Source organism: Strix aluco, chromosome 1 (assembly GCF_031877795.1).
Source record: "Strix aluco isolate bStrAlu1 chromosome 1, bStrAlu1.hap1, whole genome shotgun sequence".
Lineage (NCBI taxonomy): Eukaryota > Metazoa > Chordata > Aves > Strigiformes > Strigidae > Strix > Strix aluco.
The window spans coordinates 101,751,941-101,775,570 of NC_133931.1; the positions used below are offsets into that span (position 1 = coordinate 101,751,941).

At 42.9% G+C, this 23,630-nt stretch overlaps 1 long non-coding RNA gene across 1 annotated transcript in view; it reads left to right on the forward strand.

Moving 5' to 3' along the window:
• Nucleotides 1–23,630, forward strand: part of LOC141933623 (uncharacterized) — a 261,845-nt gene that overhangs the window by 121,954 nt on the left and 116,261 nt on the right. Inside the window, exon 4 of the long non-coding RNA XR_012626147.1 lies at nt 18,397–18,512. This is a non-coding gene — a long non-coding RNA (uncharacterized LOC141933623). The remainder of the gene's footprint in view (nt 1–18,396; nt 18,513–23,630) is intronic.

Genomic DNA, 23,630 nt, shown 5'->3' on the forward strand with positions numbered 1-23,630 from the left:
TTCATCTGCTTAAAAAACTTATTCTGTTGTTGCTCTGATTTTTATTGTTTGACTTGCAAGTTTGTGCTGTTGCCTGTTTAGCTTCCATGCCCGTGAGTTAATTTCTCTTCCTTTACATTCTTCAGGTGCTTAAGGACAGAGTGAGTCAGTGTTTTGCAGGTGAAGGTTTAGACAAGTTATGGATAAAATAATAATAAAGGCTCTGTCTAGATTTTTATCTCTGTGCAGCAGAGGCAGATGGTTGGGGGACGAAGATGAATATGGGTGGTCTTGATGCCATGAGGATGAATGTTGACAGCTGAGGTACAGGAGAGAAAAAAGATCCCAAAATTCTGAAGTAAGTCTATTGGTCCTTCATTTTGCTGTGTGAGAAACCTATCTTATTTGAAAGGTAATTCAACTAGCTATTTTAGCATTGCTTATCTAAGAGCTGCAACAGGTAACAGTAATGCAGTCAGGAGTACCTTGCTTAATGTGGGGGTAGAAACGCTGATGCAAGAGTAAAAATCTGCTGGAAGCTAAGCCACATCACACCTCCCATACATTTATTTGCTTTTGAACAACTTGGGTCTGTAACAAATGAGATTTAGAGCATTTCAGTGATACGGAGAAGTTTATGAAAAAGTGCATTACTGGAGCTGTAACTGAAGTGATTTCATAGTTTATTTTTAGGCATTTTGGATTGAAGCTTGCTAATTGAGGGCGGGGGTGAGAAGGGAAGGTTTACTTGGAGTTGGGTTAAGCCAAGGTTATCTGTATTTGCCTCAAGCCTGGAAGAGTTGGCAGGAGAATTGACTAAACTTTGTGAACTTGCATAGGCCTGGCCCTTGCCACACTCACGCACACATACACGCATCCTTAAACGCTTTCTCAGCCTTCCACTCCAGCCAACTTCTCTAACAAGCATACTGCAATCCTTTCCAGCCCACGCTGGGAGGATATTAAATACTTTTTAGCCTAAAACTCCTGCTCCCTCCTCCTCTTTAACTTTCCTGTCCACCCCCTGTATGCTCCTGCTGTGGGGAAGGACGAGTGCTGTTTTCTCTTATCTCCTTGGCTATGAGGGTAGTTTCACAACTGCTGTGTTTCAGTTTTTCACCTACCACAGACTTAATGTATTAAAGTGGGCCAAATCTGGCACTCCTTATCCCAGACAAAGGTTTTATTGAAGTCTTTGGGAACTGTGCCTGGGACTTGGTGAGATTGCAGGCAGTGGTATGTAAAAGAGGTTTCCACAGTGGCTTGACTTGATTGAAGTAACTTTTTTTTGTTTTTCAGTGGAGGTAGCTTAATCTAGACAGTGCTTTCAAGTCTGAAATCATCTCTTATGAATCTACCTGGGAAGAGGTTTGAAATACCTCGCTTAATGTTTTCAGGTCTTGGTGCATCAGTTCCCAGCCATTTCCTCTCTGTGTCTTCTGTTTGAAGGCAAACCCTAACAGAGATGCCATTTATTTTATCTTCCCCCTTCAAGGTTAGGCTGGACAGTCTTTGAGAGGGTAGTGACGAGACAACCAATATCATTCTGAAAGGAGAAGCTATGACAGCTTGTTATCGGGTACAACTGATTGTCTGCAAGTGATGTGATGAAAGAAACAGCCTGGATGATACTCTGACTTTAAAGTACTAATAAAAGACTTAGGGGTGGGATGGGGGGGATTTAAACCTCCTGTGCATGCACACACATACACATGCATTCTCTCACTCTGTGATTGATGAAACAGTAGCAGGGCAAAAATTACTTTGGGAGGGTAAGTTTATACAGTTGCTTATGCACTGGGATCAAAATAGTGTCAGGGTGAATTGCCAATGAAGAAGGAATGGGTCTGTGGAATTAGCACTGATTAGCCCCACATGGATTCAGGCAGGAAATACTGTCCTGTCCGTAGAGCATCAAGTTTGCTAGAAAACCTATAGCTGGGCGTCAACCTATTACCTGTAGAACTTGTCTGTATTTATGGTGAAAAGATGATAGATGTATTTCTTTTAAGACTTCAGAGGAAGAAAATGAAAAAGTTCAACTCTGTCAAAACCCACCAAAATACCAACATGTCAGGTCCTGAATAAGGTGTGCAGTGTGTCCTGTGCGGGGAGGTGCTGCTGTATCCAAGGGAAATCTAGAGGACTGAAGTATAGCAGATATACTGGTTTCCCATTAAGCAGTTAAAAGAGAATACTAAAATAAAGCCTCCTCTGAAAGGAAGAAATTGGGAAATGGTGCCTCTGCTGACAAGACATTAATTTCTGTCTGAGGCATCATTCATTATAAGGTTATAGGAAAGGCCAAGCTTAGTGGCATGTTCTGCTTTTTCACTGATGCTGATGTTGCAAGTGTCTTTTTAAGAGTCTTGCATTCGAGTCGGAGCTGCAGATCTGACCCTCCTGATCTGTTCCAGCTTCTGGGTTGCAGCAGCAGATTTACCATCTAGGGTGGGAGCTCCTTTTTTTTCTCAGACTTCAGGGCAGTCTAAAACTCTAGTGTACTATTTGTAGCTGGAGAGAAGCTGGAGAGCAAATTACTTCTAGTTGGACTGTGGTGAGGCCATGAACTCATCCAGCATTTCGTGAAAGGATTTTGTGGTGGGAGGAGGTGAAGGCAGAAGTGGGGGATTCAGCCCAGTGAAGAGGCCACAACATTGCAGCTGTGGCAGGTTGATGTAATGGCTTCTGTAATTTACTGGTGCCGTATGTGTGGGTCTTTTCCACTGAGCTTAAAAAAGATTTGCCTCTAACTACTGGGTCTCCTAGTAGAAACTGCTTTAGTACTTCTTGTTGTTTTTTCCTGTGGAAACCTTGGTGAGACTCTCTGAGTCTCGTTTGCTGACTCCAGCAGTCCTCTTGGCATCGCTGTCTTGTCTCTGAGTACTTGGTGACTTTTCCCAGTAGCGCCTGTCTTCACAACTCATGCAGTGATTGTATGACTAGAGTAGTGTTCTTGGCCACTTACATGTGTGTTTAACTGAAGTTCATGAAGGTCCACTGAATGAAGTTACCAGAACTATACTATAAAAATGTACTTTTTTTTACATAGAGACACGTTTTAATTATTGAGTCATGTCCGGACATAAGTATTGGGTGTGGTTTTGTTTTAGTTTTTTATTGCTAATGGGTCTTTACATAGTGTGTGTATATGTAAGAAGGTGCTGGGGCAAATGCCTTATAACACAATGAGGAAAAATAAACCTCTTGTGTTCAGATGGGGTATATTTTTTTGAAACAATCATATCTGTGTCTTTTGGAGTTTAATCTGTGCCAAGATTTCTGTTTGTGGTTTCCTCCTGTGCTTACATGGTGCCACTTCATCTCCACAGAAGTTTTTTTTGCCGTGTTCAACTTTTTGTTTCAGTTGTGTTACATTTTTCCTTTTTTCCTACCTGAAAACAAAACTTCTGTTTTGATTTGTCTTTAGTATTTTTTCAGTGATAGAAACAGAGCTGAATGTGTTGGAGTTCCTGTTGCTCAGCTCTTTTTTATGACATTCATTTTTACAGTGTGATTTCTACAACAATTAACATTCCTTCAGGCTGAGAATAGCTCTTATGGAAGTCTGTCTGTGAGCTGAGAGAGCAGCAGAAGTGGTCTGGGAGTAGAAAGCTTAAACAGTGAGGTTAAACAGGTCAAATGAGAAGAAACAGTTAAAAGAAGTGAATAGTGTAGGGGATTAGAAGAAGGGATGAAGCTTAATGGCCAGGTTTTGCCGTGAGGTTGTTACTTACATGTAGGTAAATCCTCTTTGTTTTGACATCAATATTCAGAAGTTTGGTTTTGTCTCTGAAGCTCAAAGTGTTATTTTGTAGAAATACAGAAAGTCTGATTCCTTGTGTGTTATCTTTCCCACATACCTCTGACCTGGTGAGGTTCTACCATTCTCCATAGAGGTAGTTCTTTTCAGACTTCCATTCATTGAAAAAGAAAATACCTTCAGTTGGCAAAGATGGCTAATGGTTTGCAATCTGCTTGTTGCTCTTGCAGGTGCTCACAAACTCTGTTTCAAAAGTAATACACCACAAATGTTATCGGCTTGTTTTTCCTTCACCATGTACAAGCAGAGTCCAAGATCAGATAGAGGAAATGTCATGTTGACCTGTGGTTCTATCTGAAATATTTTTGACTCTTGACTTCATGAGTGAGTTGTCTTTATCTAATGAGGCAGATTTCTTGTCTGCGATGGTGAAACCAATTTTTCCATCATGTGTTAGTACAAATGGATGCTATGGAAGATCCCTATGACTCTGACTAAGAATTATTCTGCTGTCTGTGGCTTGAAAAAATGTCAGTAAGTTAAGTTTCTGGTATGTTTTGTGGCTGAAATACATTGGCAGTGGATTCCAGGGAGGACCAAATTTGAAATGTGTTTTACACTTATTTCTCTTAATCTTCATAGATGACTTCCCTATATTTAAATGTAACAGGGCAAACAGAGACTATAAATGTGTGCTGTGTGTGACACAAGAGTGAGAACTGGAGGTTGCAGGCTGGGTGGGGTTCCTTGGTTTCCCTTTGAGAGGAGCTCTGTTGAGTCCAGTGGAAGTTTTGCACAGGATGTTCAGGGTTTCAGTGGGATGTAATATTATTTCTTTTCTCCAGTGAACAGAAGCAAAAATTGGTTTATTTTCTAAAATTCATTGAACTTTTGCTGATTTGTGATTCTATGCTAATGGTTTTCCATTTTATGCAGAAACATCTTTCGTTGTCTTGTTTTGTGTAATGATAATGAGTAATGAGGAAATGGCTTCATATGTGATAAAGGACATTACGAAAGTCCTGCTGTGAGTTAACTGTAAGCTAAATTGTGTTCAAATCATCAGCTTTGTGCACAGCTCCCCTGCTGTGTTTCATCCTTCCTTCCTCCATTCTCTGCTTTCTGTTAGGCTTTGTAGCCTGGTCTTTGCCAAGAAAGCATAACGCATTGGAAGGAAAATGGGAGTTAATTGTATTTAATAGTGGGTCGGAAAGGGGGGGGGGGGGGTAAGGGAGATAGGGTTTTAATATCAAGAGCCAGTGTCAGTTCTGAATATACACATGCTTTTAAGCTCACTTCATTAAAACAATTTCAAAAACAACTCCTTCAGAAATATTGGTCATCTTGGCAAAGTACCATGGTGCTTTTTTCTGAAATGTGAACTGTGGAGGACCTAACACTGGGCCCACTAAAAACCCCCTTTCTTTCCCTGTCCTTAGAATCATAGAATTATTCAGGTTGGAAAAGACCCTTGGGATCATCAAGTCCAACCATCAGCCCTACTCTACAAAGTTCTCCCCTACACCGTATCCCCCAACATCTCATCTAAACGACCCTTAAACACATCCAGGGATGGTGACTCCACCACCTCCTTGGGCAGCCTATTCCACTGTCTTACCACTCTTTCTGTGAAAAACTTTTTCCTAATGTCCAGTCTAAACCTCCCCTGTTGGAGTTTAAAGCCGTTCCCCCTTGTTCTGTCACTAATCACCTGTGAGAAGAGACCAGCACCAACCTCTCTACAATGTCCTTTCAGGTAGTTGTAGAGAGTGATGAGGTCTCCCCTTAGCCTTCTCTTCCTCAAACTGAACAGTCCCAGCTCCTTCAATCGCTCTTCACAGGATTTATTCTCCAGGCCCTTCACCAGCTTTGTTGCCCTCCTCTGCACTCGCTCCAGCACCTCGATATCTTTCTCATATTGAGGTGCCCAAAACTGGACACAATACTCCAGGTGTGGCCTCACCAGTGCAGAGTCCAGGGGGACTATCACCTCCATACTTCTGCTGGTCACACTCTTCCTAATACAAGCCAGGATGCCGTTGGCTTTCTTGGCCACCTGGGTACACTGTTGGTTCATGTTCAGCTGTTTGTCAATTAGAACCCCCAGATCCTTCTCTTCCAGACAGCTCTCCAGCCACACCTCCCCAAGCCTGTAGCGATGCATGGGGTTGTTGTGGCCCAAGTGCAGGACCTGGCACTAGTCCTTGTTGAAGCTCATCCCATTAACGTTGGCCAACCGATCCAATCTATCCAAGTCTCTCTGTAGAGCCTCCCTATCTTCACGCAGATCGACACTCCCGCTTAACTTGGTGTCATCTGCGAACTTACTGATGATACACTCTATGTCCTTATCAAGATCATCAATAAAGATGTTGAACAGAAATGGTCCCAACACGGAGCCCTGGGGATCACCACTTGTGACTGGCCGCCAGCTGGATTTAGCTCCATTGACCACCACTCTCTGGGACCGTCCATCCAGCCAGTGCTTGACCCAGCAGACCGTTCGCTCGTCCAGGCCATGGGCAGCCAGTTTTTCTATGAGAATCCTATGGGGAACTGTGTCGAATGCTTTTCAAAAATGCAGGTAGATGATACCCATAGCTTTACCCTTGTCCAATAGTCGGGTCATTTTGTCATAGAAGGAGATCAGGTTTGTCAGTCAGGACCTGCCTTTCATAAACCCATGCTGACTGGGCCTAATCCCCTGGTTGTCCATTATATGACTTTTAATGGCACTCGAGATGACCTGCTCCATGACCTGCCCTGGCACCGAGGTCAGACTGACAGGTCTATAGTTTCCTGGCTTGTCCTTTCTGCCTTTCTTGTAGATGGGTGTCACATTTGCCACCCTCCAGTCCAATGGGACCTCCCCAGTTAGCCATGACTTCAGGTAAATCATGGAAAGCAGCTTGGCGAGCACATCTGCTAATTCTTTCAGCACCCTTGGGTGTAACCCATCCGGTCCCACAGACTTGTGTGTATCCAAGTGGTGTAGCAGGTCTCTGACCACCTGCTCTTCAACTGTGCTGACCTTACTCTGCTTCCCCTCCCCATCTCCCAGCTCATGAAGCTGGGTGTCCAGGGAACAGCCAGTTCCACTGCTAAAGACTGAGGCAAAGTAGGCGTTGAGCACCTCAGCCTTTTCCTCATCCTTTGTCACCATGTTTCCCTCTGCATCCAATAAAGGAGGGAGATTTTCCCTAATCCTCCTTTTGCTGTTAACAAATTTATAGAAACATTTTTTATTATCCTTAACAGCTGTAGCCAGGTTGATCTCTAGCTGTGCTTTGGCTCTCCTAATGTTCTCCCTGCATAACTTCACTACAACTTTATGTCTTCATGAGAGACCTGGCCCCTCTTCCACAGGTCATAGATTCTCCTTTTGTTCTTGAGATCCAGCCAAAGGTGCCTGTTTAGCCAGGCTGGTCTCCTTCCCTGCCTGCTTGTTTTTTGACATGCGGGAACAGCCTGCTCCTGTGCCTTTAAGACTTCTCTCTTGAAGTATGTCCAGCCTTCCTGGACTCCCATATCCTTCAAGGCAGCCTCCCAAGGGATTTCGTTACTCAGTCTTTTGAACAGGTCAAAGTCTGCCCTGCAGAAGTCTAAGGTGGCAGTTTTACTAACCCCTCTCTTTGTGTCTCCAAGGATCGAAAACTCAATCATCTCATGATCACTGCACCCTAGACAGCCTTCAACCTTTATTTCTCCCACAAGCTCTTCCCTGTTCACAAGAAGCAGGTCCAGGAGGGCACCTTCCCTGGTCGGCTCACTCACCAGCTGTGTGAGGAAGTTATCCTCCACACATTTCAGGAACCTCCTGGCTTGTTCCCTCTCTGCTGTGTTGTGATCCCAGCAGATACCCGGGAGGTTAAAGTCCCCCACAAGAACAGTGGCAAGTGACCACGAGATTTCTCCCAACTGTTTACAGAAAGCTTCATCCACCTCACTGCTTTGGTTGGGAGGTCTATAGCAGACTCCCACAGCCAGATCTGCTTTATTGGCCCTTAACCTAATCCAAACACTCTCAACCCCGTTATCACTATACTTGATTTCTGAGCTGTCATAGCATTCTCTTACATACAGGGCCACTCCACCACCTCTGCTTCCCTGTCTATGCCTCCTGAAGAGCTTGTAGCCATGGATTGCAGCACTCCAGTCGTGTGAGGCATCCCACCATGTTTCTGTTATAGCTACTATGTCATAGTTCTTGTGCTGCATCATGGCTTTAAGCTCCCCCTGTTTGTTGCTCATACTGCGTACATTGGTATAGATGCAGTTGAGATGAGCTAATGAATCCAACACCTTTTTGTGAGTGTGGGCCCAATTCCCTACCAGACCCTTCTCAGGTGCTTCCACGGTTTCTAAACATCTATCCTTTCTTCTCTCAAATGAAGTGGCAGAGGGAGAGCCCTCACCAGTCCACCATCCTTCAAGCTTTGGCATGCTTCCCTTGAGCTTATTCCTAACAGGCCCAGTTATCACACCCTCCCCCCTCATATCTAGTTTAAAGCCCTGTCAATAAGCCCTGCTAACTCCTGCCCCAGAAACCTTTTCCCCCTCTGGGACAGCTGCATCCCGCCTGTCTCATTTGTCACCAGCAGGCCAGGTGCCTTATAAACCTCACCATGATCAAAGAACCCAAAATGCCGATGGTGGCACCAGTCTCTGAGCCACGTGTTAATCAGATATGTTTTCCACCCTCTTTCAGTGGTTCTCCCTTCCACTTGAGGGATTGATGAAAACACGACCTGAGCTCCCGAGCCTTCAGTTAGCCACCCCAGTGCCTTGAAGTTCTTTTTGAGTGACTTAAGACTTCTCTCTACCACCTCATTGTTACCTGCTTGGATAACCAACAAAGGGTAGTAATCAGAGGGCTGCACCAGAGCAGTGACCTTCCTTTTAATATCTCTAACTCAAGCCCCAGGGAGGCAGCCGACCTCTCTATGGTATGGGTCTGGTCCTTGTATCTCTCTTCCCTTTGCTCCCTAAACAACCGACTGATAAGCAAGAACCTCAGAACTAACTGCTCCTGCCTTGGTGGTTGGAATAGCTTCTCCTGATGTAGTATACATTAAGCTCTGCCTGCACTGACCTCCGAGGAGGTCATCTCTTGTAGATCTTCATCTCTTCTGGTGTTCATCTGCTCCCTTGGCTTTTCAGCGATGCTGGTGTGCTCCAGTCTGGCACCCGTGCAGCACTGGGACCATGGCATAGGGTGCTTACATGGACTCGGAAGCACTCCCAAAACACAGATACCTATATCTTCTGGTGTGGCAAGGTTTGCAAGGAAAGGTTTATGGAGAATTTAGGACCTGTCTCCCCATCACCGTGGTGCTTTTATGTAGTGTAAGGTAGAAATAAAATACCAGGTCGGGTCCCAGAAGTGGGACTGTACCACAGCTCAAGCAGTGCAGAGTTGACGTGGCTGTTAGCAGTCCTGGAGCCAAGTCACTTACTGCCCACTCAAAAATCGAGTCACGTTTGATACTAACCTCTAACCTGCCCCACGCGGAGCTGCAACATGCTGGTTCTCCACCTCTCCATCTGTAGACATCTGTGGTTTTGGCGTACCACAAACAGATGCCTGCTGTCCTGCTGCTGCCCATGCCACTGTTGCTGAAACAAGCTGCTTGGCACATGATTTATGTCTGCAGCATGTTGTGTCTCGCAAACTAGGGATGTCTGTCTCTAAATCCCCTTGGTCGTATTCTCCCCAGGCCATGCATCAGCGTGATTGGGGGAGCTGCCTGCTGCAGACCCAAGAGTTGATGCAGGCCTTCCAGGCTGGGGAGGTTGGGTCCCTCCTTGGCTTGCTAGGGAAGCTAGTGAGGACCAGAGCACTAGAGTCTGTATTTCCTCACCAGCCATTTGAATCTGTTGTGTTCTCATGAAACATTTTTGTTCAGCTGATGAAGACTTTTTTTTTTTTGATGAATGAGATTCTTGTCAGAAAATACCAGAAAACATTAGAGTTGGGAAAGGAGTTAAATAGAAATATATTTTTATAACAATACCAGAGAAAATTTCCAAGCATGATCTGAATGCAAGTCTTGATTTCTTTTGCTATGGGTCAGAGAAGTGTAAACTGCCCCTTTCATCTGTGTAGTGCTGGATTCTGAGACAGAAATGCTTGGTATTTAATATTTGGTATTTTATATTAACTGTTTCTCTGGTGAGAAGTGATAAAGATCCAAATAGTGTCTATTTTTGTAATAATATAGTGTCTGGTCCAGTCTCAGGAGTTACAAGCTTCTCCCCAGTGAAAATCTCTGATAACTTCTACTCTAGCTATGGAACTTATAGCAGAAGGTGAGATTCAGGATGACATAGGTTAAGTAGAATTTGATATATTAAGTAATGCAAGAGACATTGTAGAGAGCTTGTTTCAATTGTCATGGTATTTAGTGGGAATAAAATGAAATTTCCTTAGTTTTTATGTCTACAGTGCACAAGGCTGGAGTCTTAGTATGCTGCAATTTTACTGAATATTTTATATCAAATATTATAGATAAATGATCTACTAAATATTGGATAAGAAGTTTTGAGTAATGCAGGGCAACTTCCTTAAAAGTGTCAAAATGTGGAACATGTTCCTGCTTGCATGTTTTTGACTTCTATCCCATATACTAGGTTGGCTGTGGTAAAAGCTTATACCCAAAACTCATTTGCTCTTCTGAAGCTGATGGTGTCTTCCTGAGTTCAAGATGTTTTAATGATTTTTATATTTTAAAAGAATGATAGTTGAAGATAAGCTAGATTTATTCTTCTTCCCCAAATGAGGGCAATTAAGATTGTCATTTTAGCTTTTTTCCTGAGTAGTTGCTAATTCTTTCTTTGAGGGCTATGCATTTAAAAAAAATACAGCTTGCAGTTCTGTCTTGCATTAAATATTACTCATTTGGACTCAAATTGGACTCATTTGTTGCCAGAATTAATTACACATATTAGGAAAGTACATAGCTAAAAGGAAGTGGTGGAAGCATAGGAAGCTGTTTCCTTTTTTAAATCCGACCACTTGAAACCGCCAATAATGTCTGGAAACCTGGAAGCTGATGTACTGAAGCTTTGTTCCTATGGTCATTGTATTTTTTGGTGCACGTAATTAATTTTTTTTAAAAGAATGAATACTGCAAAACTACAATAGATTAGTTTCATAATTTTTTTGCTTTGGTTTTCTTTCAGTGTTAAAAATTAATGTAGAAGATTAAATTATATATGTTATAAATGAGGCTCATTCTCTGACCACTTTGGAGCAAGATGTTCCACTAGCCCGTGCTAAACTACCACTTGATAAAACAAGGCAGAATCAAAGTAGTGTCAGTTTTGAGGCCATTTTTACACTTGGTGATCAGTGGAAGGATTTAAAAATGTGGACATTCTTGGATGTGTTGTGCTATCATCAGCAGGGATAAAATAGTATTTCCTTTATCATGTGCCTTGTTCATTGGTAGTCATTATTCAGATTATACCTAGAATATCTTATATTTTAAAACAGAACAAAAACCACAACAGATGTTTAGCTGGCAAGTTGTGGAGGCTGTGCAACTTTTCCCCAGACACAGAGATGCTAGTTTTTAATTTGAAAGGAACAAACTTCCAAGTTTTACTCCCAGATTTCTACTCTGATGGATTTAGTGCCCTGCATTTGGTGAACTTTCATGTGAAGATACATTTAAAATATTTTCCAGTCTTTTTGTAATTTAAATGAAATTTCAGGTAGCTGGCTTGCTTTACAGTTAATGACTAGCTTTACAGTTACTTTTCAGGGAATGTGTGTGTTTTCATGTGTATTGTGGTTGTATTAGAAAAAAGAAATGACATTTTTATACCAAGAAGAAAATGAGCAAGAAGAAAATGGATTACCGTATTCCACTTCGAGTTGATTCTGATGCACAGCTAATTAACACAAAATTTTTGTGTCTAAGAGATCAGATTGGCAATTCAGGGCTGTGACCAGCAATTAAGTGGCAGATAACCCAAGTCATGCACTTATATCTGCATAACAGGCCTACTTAAAAACAGTGAGCTGCTAAGAAATCAGCCTGTTGGGCATGCATACCTTTCTTTCAGCCTTAAGCTTCCTGTGGAGGAGCCCAGGAGAAGAAACACTCTTCCTGCAGCAGTGGAGTTGAATCAAGTGTGACTGCACAGTGATGGCCAGGAGGTCTGGAGGCCCCTGCATGGGGTGGGGGGAATGCCCCAGGATGGGATCATCTCAAGGCTTGGTTTCACATACAGGTGTTTGCAAGCAGGGCCCCTGCGTACCTGTAGCAGCTGTGGCCCGTGTGCTTTGGGCTAGGTTAGGGTACAGCACACATGTAGGAATGCGCTTCTGAAAGTTATGAAGTGTTGTTGGAATATATGTTGTTCCCCCCCACTTTGAAAGTGGGGGTGGGGGGCAGGAGGGGGTAATGTTTTGGGATGCTGTGCTAAAAACCTGAGGCTAGTCAGGTGTAATGAAGTTTAGGATGTCTGCCTTGAAGGTATTTGCAAACTTAGTGGCAGCTGGGCAAATTACAGCTTTCAACTTGCCTGCATGCAGGAGATGAGCTCAGTGGGAGATAAGTCTTGCAGCCCATACTCACTTGTGGAGGCAGAGGTGAGCCTCCACTCTATATGGGCCCCTATGCTTTATCTTTTTCTCAACCCTAACCCTATCTCTAACCTGAACTTTGCACTGAGCCCTAGACCAGGTCCCCCAGCCGTGGCTCAAATGAGGAGTTTCTTGCCAGCCCTGTTTTCCCGGCACCTTGCCTGGGGCAGCCCTTATCCAGCCCCACTCTTTGTGGGCCCTTAGGCTTTCTTGTTCATCCTGAACCCTCATTTTATGTTGGGCTCTGAGCTAAGGACATAAATAACAGGCATCTTCTCTTTGCTCCTGTGTGAGATGGCACAACAAGGTAATCGTGATGCTACTTTTTCTCTGCGATAGGGAATGAAAGGATTCCTGCTGCTGTTGTTCTTCCTCCTCTTCTGCTCCAGTGGAGTATGATAGGGGTCACAGCATGAAGTAGGACAGTGGGGGTGACTGTCACAGTATATATGGGCTTTGGATTGATGTGACCCAGATTTGTATGGTTTGCCTCCTCCCCTATTGTGTTTCTTGATGGTGAGGTGAGAGGGGAGATCTCTGGCTCGCATTACGTATGGTCTTTATTAAGAAAGCAAGTCCCAAAACCTCCACCTGTGCCCCCTCCGAAAAATGATAGGATTGAAATAGGCATAAGCAAATATGAATTACTTTTCTAAGGTCCTGAGCCTCAATTTACCACTTCTTTGATAATATTCTTGGAAGCAATACAGCCAAACTCTAGGTCATATCAGCACTGTGTTGACAAAGTGATATGATTTTATTTGTTAAAATAACAGTCAAAAGATCATTAATGGTATTGATGGTTGTGAAAGTAGTCTTTCAGGAAACCTTCTGGTTGCGGGGACAGGCATAACACTTTTTGGAGGAGAGAACATCAAGACTAATTTCTGGAAGTATATTTGTATTTCCAGAAAAAACTCACAACCAGTTGATCTTTAACTTGTCTTGTTTCCCAGTGGTTTTAGAGTATAGATAGTGCTCTACACCCCCCTCTCCCTTTTGTGTGTGTGTGTGCATGCACATGGGTGTTTCTGCAAGTGTGTTGTGTTATAAAGTGCCTTCAGCTGTGGGCCCAGGGTGGGCAGGATCTGTACTTTTTTTGGTTTGCTTGCACTAAAGGAGGGTGTCCTGGTTTAACCAGGATAGGGTTAAGTTTCCCCAGCAGTGGGGGGGAAGCTCTAGCCGGGTTATTCATATATCATGCTGACGTCACATCCTGGCGCGAGCGCGGGAAGAATCGGTGATCGCGTGGGTTGGCGCAGCCGGTTCTCTTACTGCTGTATCGGTATATACTTTGCTCTGTTAATTGTTATCACTGTTATTGTTATTGTTTGTTGTGTTGCTGTTGCTCTGTTGTATTAAACCTTTCCTTATCTCAGTCTCAGGACTTTGTATTTCACTCCCTTTGTGGGGGAGGGGCAGCGGCCGTGTGGTCTCAGACCCCGGCAGGGGCTAAACCATCACAGAGGGAAAAAGGGGAATTTCATTATACTGCCTAGCCTGTGAGATGTGTAGCCAGGTCTACTTTGGCAGGGCTGGATCCCACCCCCTCACAAGTACACACCCGTGTGTGTGCATACATGGTCTTGGATGAACATTTTGTAGGAAGATCCTGTAGAAGATGATGTATGCATTTAACTGGTCTGATTTATTCTGTTGAGTTTTATTTGAGCAGTTTCTCTCCTCCTCTCTTCCCTCATGTTCTCCCAAATGCTAGGAAGGTCCTGCATTTTTCTTTGCTATGTATGTTTGACAAATGTGTTTCAGATGACTTTGGCAGGCTTTTGAAAAGAAGGATTGAGCTTCTGTGACTATTCTATTTTCATTTTTTTCTTGTAGATAAAATTATTAAAAGATACTTACTGTTGGTTGCCTGGGTAGTAGAGCTTATAGAGAGAAGGGGATTTACTCTTCAGTATCTCAGCCATGTATCTTGGTTTAATTATTCAGTTAGCTCCTTCATGAAATACAAGCACATGGTTGCATAAAAAATAAAGTGAAGTATTCTATCTGGCCATCTTGAATCTTAAATAAAGATGGTATTGTTTTGAATGTGTTAAAAGGAACAGAATTTTCTTTTCCTATTTGCAGAGATTATGTAAACCTTAAATCAGATCATTCAGAAATAGATACCTGAAATCAGGCAGACTTTCAGACCCAAATTTTCAAAGATACATGGCAATTATCTAATGTATTTTTATGAATTCCTGTGTTCTCCCTGTCTTGCAAAAGTATATAAGGAAATGTAATACGTTTAATTTGTGTGTGCAGGTTTGCTTGCACAAAAATAAGGCAAATACTGTGGTCTGTAGTTTGCTGTTAGAATTTAGGGCCAATACAAGAAATCCAGGTGTCCTTTAGTTTCAGTCGGTCCAAGCTTGAGAATGAGCCTCAATGTCTGTCAGCAGATTTTAAGGTGTGTGTCCCTGTGTGTTTGAGAAAGCTATCATAGATACTGGCTTTGAAATGTTGTTTGCAGACAGCCCAAAGTGCATGGGGAGGGAGTCGTCATGAACATTCACACACCATACTTGCTTCTTGCAACTTCTAATAACGAGCCCTTATGTTTGAGCTGGGGAAGCTACAGGACTTCCTCATGGTCCACAAAAAGTCATTAAAGTCAAGGATCTGAGCAAATTTTTTTATGATGCTAGGTTTGATTAATCAATCAAATTTAGGTTTCATCTTTTCCCTGTGACTGCCAGAGCTGTCCAAACTCATGTGATTTCCACCCCCCAGAGGCTTCTGTGGGTATCTTTCCTTTTTTGCAGTTTTAATTTCCTAAGTTAGAAAACACAAGGCTGTATGTTTTGAAGGTAGGACTTTCCAATTATGAAGTTCAGTGATCTCTTCTCCATTACTAGCTTAATGTGCAGTACATTCCTCAGCAAGGTAACTGAATGCAGCATTTTAAGTTTACAAAATCACAGAATCATTCAGGTTGGAAAAGACCCTTGGGATCATCGAGTCCAACCATCAGCCCTACTCTACAAAGTTCTCCCCTACACCATATCCCCCAACATCTCATCTAAACGACCCTTAAATGCATCCAGGGATGGTGACTCCACCACCTCCCTGGGCAGCCTGTTCCACTGTCTGACCACTCTTTCTGTGAAAAATTTTTTCCTAATGTCCAGTCTAAACCTCCCCTGTTGGAGTTTAAAGCCGTTCCCCCTTGTTCTGTCACTAATCACCTGTGAGAAGAGACCAGCACCAACCTCTCTACAATGTCCTTTCAGGTAGTTGTAGAGAGTGATGAGGTCTCCCCTTAGCCTTCTCTTCCTCAAACTGAACAGTCCCAGCTCCTTCAATCGCTCTTCACAGGATCTGTTCTCCAGGCCCTTCACCAGCTTTGTTGCCCTCCTCTGCACTCGCTCCAGCACCTTGATATCTTTCTCATATTGAGGTGCCCAAAACTGGACACAATACTCCAGGTGTGACCTCACCAGTGCAGAGTCCAGGGGGACTATCACCTTCGTACTTCTGCAGGTCACACTCTTCCTAATACAAGCCAGGATGCCGTTGGCTTTCTTGGCCACCTGGGCACACTGCTGGCTCATGTTCAACTGTTTGTCAATTAGAACCCCCAGATCCTTCTCTTCCAGGCAGCTCTCCAGCCACACCTCCCCAAGCCTGTAGCGATGCATGGGGTTGTTGTGGCCCAAGTGCAGGACCTGGCACTAGTCCTTGTTGAAGCTCATCCCATTAACGTTGGCCAACCGATCCAATCTATCCAAGTCTCTCTGTAGAGCCTCCCTATCTTCATGCAGATCGACACTCCCACTTAACTTGGTGTCATCTGCGAACTTACTGATGATACACTCTATGTCCTTATCAAGATCATCAATAAAGATGTTGAACAGAAATGGTCCCAACACGGAGCCCTGAGGAACACCACTTGTGACTGGCCGCCAGCTGGATTTAGCTCCATTGACCACCACTCTCTGGGACCGTCCATCCAGCCAGTGCTTGACCCAGCAGACCGTTCGCTCACCCAGGCCATGAGCAGCCAGTTTTTCTATGAGAATCCTATGGGGAACTGTGTCGAATGCTTTTCAAAAATGCAGGTAGATGATATCCATAGCTTTACCCTTGTCCAATAGTCAGGTCATCTTGCCTTTAAGGAGATCAGGTTTGTCAGGCAGATTTAGTCACATACAGTCAGATAAATTTGTAATAGGAAGAGATTTGTGTTTGTAGATGCTGTATCCGCTCCAGGTGTAAACTGAACCACCAGAAGTCCGTGAAGGCAAAGCTGTCCCAGCCCTGCACAGTTATTCTGGACACGTTCCCTGCACATGCAGAGAATATTACACTGTACGTACATCATGATTATACAAAAATTGATTGCAAGTTCCTGAACGACCTATTTCCATAAAGAGAAAACTGCTGGATTGTCAAACTAGTGACCTCAGCTGCAACCCTTAGAGCACTGTGCGTGCATGTGTAGCATGGGATCTTTCTGATATACTACAGTGGTCAAAATGCTGTATCTGGGCTTTTGAGAGTGTTTCTTAGTATGTGCTACAGAACCTCTCCATAAGACCTGGAGACTGTTGGCTGCTTTGGCTGTGAAGCCTTGATTCAAAACTGGGTGTTAATCATGCCTGACCCATGTGTCCGTGTCCCGTCCCGTCCCCCCCCCCCCCCCCCCCCATGAAGGCTTGTCATTTCCTTTATTTTAACTCTTAAGCTTTTAATTTGGACAAGGATCATACTATCTAGGTGGCTAAGACTTGAACTTTTCCTGACTTGGAATGTGTTTTATTCATACTGTTAAAAAAAGCGACAGTGCACTTAACATTCTTAGGTATAACAAAAGTTTATTGCTGACAAAAGGTTCTTTCTTTTATCCTCCTCAGGATTTTCAGAATGTTTTGCAGAAGTGGGCTTTTATTTGACTTGCTGAGTGTTGGAAGAATCTCTAGTGCTCTTCACAGGGTTGACTCTGTGGATGTTGCGAATCTGCCAGGCCTCAGTGTCTTTAGTTCACGCTGCGTGGTTCAGTGTCACAGACATGTACTTTAAAACTTAGTGATTTCAGACTGGAATACCTGCTTATGTTGATTTTGTTTCAGGGTTATAGAAGTGGATGCTACACACATGTGCATTGATATACACATGCACACACAAATGAACGGTATAATTGAGAAAACTAGTATTTATAATAATGCTTTATAAAAATTAAGTATAAATGTAGGAATAAGAAATAAAGGACATGAGAACAGATTTTCATGAGAATATGCTTACACGAGCGATGTGCAAATATGGAGTTTTCTGTACTTAATCTTAGCTACTGTGTTGGATCTTTTATTACTGTTTACTTAGTAAGACTTAAGTCTTGGTCTTCCCTTTTGGCTGCTAAAACTGCAATTGCCATCCCGCTGTAGCCTGTGTTTCCAAGATGGAATGGAGTTATTGTGTATGCCTTGGGTAGTGGCAGAAGGTGGGATGCGAGGGGTGTGCTGGAAAACTGCCTCCAGTGTTCTGCAGTGTTACTGGGACATCGCCCACTGATGCTGCCCAGCACCTTTGTCCTGCATTTGAAGCTGATTTGGTAAAATAAATCAAAGCAAGCCACTGAAACATAGCGACTGCAGAGAACAAGAAAATGTGCTTCTGAGGGTGAATGTATCTTCCGTTGACACAATTTGGCTTCCTTTTTGTAGTGTGAAAGTCCAATAAATTTTATTTCTCAAGGCTGTGTTTTAAGAGCACATTCCAGCTTGTGTTTCTGCTCGAGAAAGTTTTTAGTAAGGAAGCATGGTGACAGAGATTTTGGACTTCTTCCAGTAACTGAAGAGCTTGTGGTGCCTAACTGGGATTTATTGTAACTGAACAGGAAAAATCCTGAAATACAGGACTATGTAGTTGTATAAAAGTCTTTTCTGTTGTCTTACGGTCATTTGACCTTGAATTACAGCTATGTCTTTGACTTGAGTGTCTGCAAGACATAATATATATGAACTAGTTGTTTTAAAGCACCTATTATAGTTTTTTTATCAGTGCATTACATAAAGTTACTAGAGTGTTCCCGTCCTGTTGTTCTTTTCTTTTTCAGGCTTGAGTCACAGAGCAGCATGAAGATTTACACATCTGAAGTAGGAGGGTGAATGGGATTGCAGTATTTACAGGGAGGATTCTGAACTCCCCTCCTTCCTGTTCCAGGAGAGACAGGTGAGTGAATTACGGAATAATTTGTAATTAACTCAGTCCTTACTTTAGAAGGTCTTTAGTCAAAACAGGAAGATACAGTTCAGATGGCTGTATGGAAGAATGGAAGAAATTTCAGATACTACACATACACCTCTTAATTACAACATCAGCCTTCAGAGTTTTCTGTTCCTGTTTAGCAACAAGAGGGTTTCCATAAGAAGTGGTGTGAGTTTTCTTTAAATCCCCCCAATGTAGAATGATTTATATTTGGAAGCTTTTTGTCCAATATCAACGAAATTTGAACTGAAAAAATGAATTTAGTCATTCTTGAAGGAGTTCTGAGTAAGTCTTCCACCGGAGAAGAGCTCAAGGTGGAGCTTTATTAGACCCTTGCATGTATTTGTTAGTGAAACAGACAGGTCAGCTTCAGCACCAGATATGTCCATACCACATCTGGGCTGTTTGCAAAGCCTGTTAGGGTGGACGTGATGTGTGAGTGAGTTCCAGCAGCTGCAAACCCACCTTGGGTATCTTCCTGCTTCTCTCCCTTGCTACTTCCCTGCCCTTAGAGGGAAAGAGAGAAACTAGGGCCAAACCCAGTAGGGGGATGGATGGGAGTTCACTTCAGGTTGTTTTCCTTTGTCTCTGACTGTAGATATATGTGGCCATCATTAGAAAAGGGCACATGGTCCTTTTGTGGAAGTTAACTCCTGACATTCTATTTATTCTGACTTTGGGAGTACCTAACATATATTACCTTCAGGTACTGACCAGTGAATAAGATTTATGCATCTTAGTACGATCTATTCAAAGTAGATCTAATTCCTGTTGGAAAAGCACAAGGTGTTGGAGCCCTGGCATTTGGCAGGGGGTTCTCACTTCTGCATGTATACAGGCCCATGAGGAGCATGCACGTGGTCCTGTGTAGTTACCAATGCTGAGCAGTGCATAACAGGATGAGCTTTTGGTTGCAGGTATTGCTGAACAGGCAGCTCTTGCACCAAGCTGTGACAGAAATAGGTAAGAACTAGTGAAAATGAGGTCTAACACTGGCAGAGTAGCGACAGTATCTTTCTATTAATTTAAACCTTCTTGTAGCTTAGACTAATTTTGTCTATTTAAGCCATGTGCAGGACTGAAAATGGAGGCTGTGCCATCCATGACAGCTTGAGATGACCTCTTGAGTCTTTTCCTTATCCGCATGTGGGCAGGCAATGCCAAAAAAGAAGTGCATCTGGACAGGACTCTGTCATCTTCAGAGGGCCAGAACTGAGATGTTGTCATGCTGCCTACAACGCTACAGCCCAAGGGAAAATGCCTCGGGTGGTGTAGGAAGAAAAGACAGATGACATTATTGCATTGAAGATGTCAGGGAGGAAGTCTGAGGCCTTGCCTGAAGCAGAAATCTGCAGCAGGTGCTAGTGTATGCTGGAGAGGAAGGGGAGGTACACGGTGAGGTGAAGCAGGCTGCTGTGAGGTACAGGGAGTGTCCTGGCACTTGGTGGTGGAGAAGGATAGGCAGCAAGCAGAGCAAAGTGGCTGTCAGTGGTGGGTCAAAGCGTCTGGAGCTCAGTGGGTGAAGGAGGGAAACATGGGAGTAGTAACTTGTGTGGCTTCTCCAGAACAAAGAGCGGGATGAAAGGATGCAGTAGAGTGAAGTGGGTGGGAATATTTCTGTTAAACCATGTACACAAAACATTTTTTTTCCTTCAGAGATGTTACTTGTGGGCTGTACTTGAGAGCAAGTATGAAAGAGGTCTCCGCTGCAGTTGGTGAGAGAGAAAAGGTGAAGACAAAGTCAGGGAACCAGAAATAAGACATTTCTAAATAAGAAGAAAGTAGAAAGGGGGTGAGAAATACTTAGGCAATAATGAGAAAACAAGTGTTTTGAGGGGGAGTTTTGGAAGGTGATGGGGGAGCAGGGATCTGCATCAGGAAAGATGCAATTCAATTTATAGGTTTCTCATTTTTGTTCACCAATATAATGTGAATGGCAGCTCTTATTGGAGAGAGGAAAAATCAACTTTCCTCAGCAAGGAAATGAAAAAGCTCACTAGATTTGCTTGCATGCACAAAGAATGCTTTAATGTGAGTGTGGGAAAGCAATAGAAACATTCTGATAGTACTTTCTGTATTTTCTATTTTTCTAAGAGCCACATTTCTATTTTTCTAAGAGCTACACTTTCTATTTTTCTAAGGTCACACAGCTAACCATGAGCCTGCAAACCCACACCTGAGTGTCTTGTGGTGCTTTCTAAAAATGTGCTGTTTTTTCCTATCTTTCATATATTTGCTTGCTTAGAAAAAGTTTTAAAACTTCAAAATAATGTTTGTCATAGGGAAGTCTAGTTATGGCCTGCATATTCACTGCTGATGTTAAGATTAAAACGGTTGTGAATGTTTTAAAGATTTGGGCTTTACATGAGTAGCATTTGTCCTGTAGTGGGTAGGTGGGCTGTCACTTGGTGAGATGTGGCTCCTGCCTGAAACCAGAGCAGGTCTGAAGCTGCCCTAATAGCTCATAAACTGGCATAGTCTATCAAAACAGCCATCAGCTTGGCAAGATACAGAGCGCTCTGTGCTTGTGGCTGTATTGAGTTTTACCTTGTGCCACCTTTACTTTTCCTTTGGCTAGAACTGTGCTTGCATAGTGTTCGTGGTATATTGGTTTTATCAGGAGGAGACTGGAGGTGCCAAATATATGCCAGAAAAGTACTTGTTACCTTGATCTGTCCTAATGCCATCCCTACATGGTGTCAAATGGAGCTGGAAGTCTCCTATTTTAGCAATTGCTTAAATATGTTGATAACGTTTGCTTCCAGCAGGGCATTACATTTTCCCGGACATCCCATTGTCTTCCTCTTTCAGCCTTGTCTGGGTCAGTCTGAGGGCTTTGTGAACTTTCAGAGGCCCCTGGTAGTGGTAAGAAGGAGGTGCTGATGACAGAGCTGTAGCATGGGCAGGCCTGGGATCCCTGGTGTCATAGCACAGCGGAGGGTAGAGCTTGTCCAGCTGTAGCAATCCTGGCCTTTCAGGGAGCGTCACACTTACCCTGTATGTGCTACCTCATTGCCATCCCCTCTAAGTGGCAGGGCTGATGCTTGTGAGGCTGACACCAAGGCAACGTGGCTGTGTGTTTGCAGCTTACTGCTGGAAGTAAGTATTGGAAACCTCCTTTTATGCCTAGGAGTGTTTCCTTTCCTGGATGTGCTAGCTAAGAAGCTTGTCCTCCATATGGATTGCCTGGCGTTGCTGCTCTGTGCCTGTTTCTAACCCTGTACATTCATTAATTCTATATTTTTTTCAAAACCTCTCAAAATATAGGTAAAGCAAGCATTCCACTGTAGCTGTAAAGATGCTGACCTAGCATCAAATGGAGGAGTATGATGAAGTGATAAGTGTTTCAAGCCCCTGGCCTTTTATCTCTGGTCTTTTTTTTTTCTTCTTTTTTTTTTTTAATGCTTCTCAAACTTAAGTGATTGAAAAGCTTTCCAGATCTGATAACTGCAAAGATTTCAAGTGAAACTTTTGGCTCCTATCCCGGCATGAGATCATACAAAGTGATATTAGCTGAATTTGTACCAGAGTTTGAAAAGAAAATGAAAACACGTTATTGTTAGTCTCTCTCAGCTATTTTTCAGCTCTGCTGGGCAAATGCTTTCTAATTGGTTAACTTCTGTGTACCATTTTAAAGGTTTCCAAATACATATGTGTGTATATATACATTTTCTTCACTACTAATGTATTTAATTTATACTCTTTTGATCTTTTATCCTTGCTAGCAGGACTCCCTGGATTTTTTTGTTTTTACTAGAGGTTTTAAAAGCTAGTGTTGCTGAGGAAAAACTCAATATAAGAAAAAGGATGTACTGAAGCCCTGTTTCAATTCCAGAATTACCTTGAAACAAAATAGTGCTGGTGTATCTCCTCTTTAACCTTTCTTTTTGTCTGATTGCTGTGATAGATGTCAGTGAAAGCTATGGTCATGTACGTGTGCATGTAACTAATACAGATAAAAGTTTCAACTGCATGTGTTTTATGGGTTTCCCATATGTAAGTAAAATAAGATAAATAATGCCTTAAGTTAGGCCTTTAGATTACTGAACAGGTCTGAATATCAAGGTTACAAAACCAAGCAATCAGAGGCTAGAAAATTCTACAACTAAAGCTATTTGTTCATCCTCTTGGTAAATACTCATTTTGATTGCCTTTAATTAGAGGATTGCTTCCATTTTTTTTTTTTTCTTTTCTTCTACAAGGCCTTCATATTGTTCAGTGCACAGCATGGCTAGTGCTTAATGAGTGGGTAGGTTGTTGATGTTTTGATTCTCACCACTTCTTGTATGGCCTTATTTACTGTGTGGTTTGCAGGTGATGCACTGAATACAGAACTACTTGTTTCCTCATGGAGTTTTTCATGGCATTAACACTGTAAAGAGTTACTTTACTGCATATTTTCAGGGAACCTTAATCAGGAGTGTAAAGTAAGATATATGTGTATATTTAACCAGACTCTGGGCCTCGATTCTTAATTTTCTGGGGGGCATGGTTACAGCACAGTCATCTTGATGGAATCTTTAGTGGAGGAACTAGCAGGCTGTACTGTCCTCCACTCCTCTTTTTGTAGCAGCAGACAACAGTGGTTCAAAGCTCACGCTAGGGCACAAGTTATCTTCAAAACTGAAGGAATTTGGTGGAGATGTAAACAGCTACAGCTTCCCTCCACCATACCAGTGTTTGCATCTTCCTGTCATTGGTTGTACCTAGGAACATAGACTTCCCATATAGGAAGTTCTCTTCTGTAATCAAAGGCAACCATGCAGTAGATATTTTGTCCAGCAAGCTTAGACTACTCGCTCAGCAACCCGCTCTCCAGCATTCAGACCGTATTTAAGACCTGATGGAAATGAGTAAAGCTTTAAAATGTACAATAAGCTACAGGAAGAGAACACCCTTCATCTGTTTTCTGTCTTTGAGACTGTAAGCTCTTCAGGCTGGAGACTGTGCCTTCCCATATGTCAATAAAGCATTTCAAGCACTATATTAGTATAAACACCACTGGATGAGGTCATCATATATCAAACAACATAATTAAATCAGTGCTTTATTCACTGTCTGTGTCTCATTATGGCTGCCTCC